Source organism: Eurytemora carolleeae, unplaced genomic scaffold, assembly GCF_000591075.1.
Source record: "Eurytemora carolleeae unplaced genomic scaffold, Eaff_2.0 scaffold940, whole genome shotgun sequence".
NCBI classification, from domain to species: domain Eukaryota; kingdom Metazoa; phylum Arthropoda; class Copepoda; order Calanoida; family Temoridae; genus Eurytemora; species Eurytemora carolleeae.
In genome coordinates, this window is record NW_019397091.1 from 30,658 (window position 1) to 31,810 (window position 1,153).

Genomic DNA, 1,153 nt, shown 5'->3' on the forward strand with positions numbered 1-1,153 from the left:
TGTCTTTGTTTATATTCTAATTTCAAGAGGCGCAACTAGCACTTTTGCTAAGGGTGGGGGGCAAAATATTATTTTGTAATGGTCTGGGGGAGGGGTTGTGGGGCCCCCCATTTTGAAAATTTTTTCAAAATAAAAGTGCAATTTTAAGGGTTTGTTGTCGAAAAAAGGAAATTTTCAGTTGTTTGGCTGTGTTCAATTCAAATTATTCTCATCTAGTTTTTTTTTAAATTTATACTTTCAACCACTGTAAAATTAATGATATGAGTCAATCAATTCTTTTCACGTGTGCGCGGAGCGCCAAAGAAAATTTGTTAAGTACCTTGTTTAATTACAGATATAAGTCCAACGTAACATTTTCTGTTCATTTTCAATGTAGATGATTAAAATTATATATGTATTTTGATTTTTTTTTCTTCAGAATATAAAAATGATTGTTTCTAATCGAGTTTATCAAGATTAAACAAATGTTTTATTATTTTGATTACAGTGATAATCTGACTCTTGTACATAATTCATCATTTCCCTTGATGTTTCTGCTCTATAAATTTTATTTATAAATAAATTTGGCTTGTCTGTCTGTCAGTTTGTTTGCTTGTATAAACGTCAAAACACCTTCACCGATTGGGCCCACATTTTTGTGGCAACTCACATGACCTCAGAGAACGTTATTGGTGGATCGAAGTAGACGAATTGCATGGAAAAAATGTCAACATTTCTTATTTCGTTGAAATGCACCAGTTTTAACAGAAAAACCCGCGAAAATTTAAGAACGGTTAAGAATGCCGACTTTCAGAGCAAAAACGAAGGACTAAAAGCAGACGAGCAGATAAGTTGTTTACGTTTGCTGTATGAGAAACTATGATTAAAAATAATCAATGTTAAAAAAGAGAAACATGGATATCTCACTAATTCTTACTATGCTTTTAAAGGGACCAATTTGAATTGGACATTCTTCTCTTTAGATGGAGGGTCATTTGAAATTACGCTTACAGTCCCTTTGTTAAAGTTTATCTGAATCTATTTAAAATAAAACCCAGCATGAAAAGTTTCGTAGAAAAATATATCTTCTTTTTCCCAATGCGGTATATTTTTCCCATTGCTGAATCTTTTTTAAAGAAAAACGTGCATCTGGGCGTTTTTTGACCCCCACCCC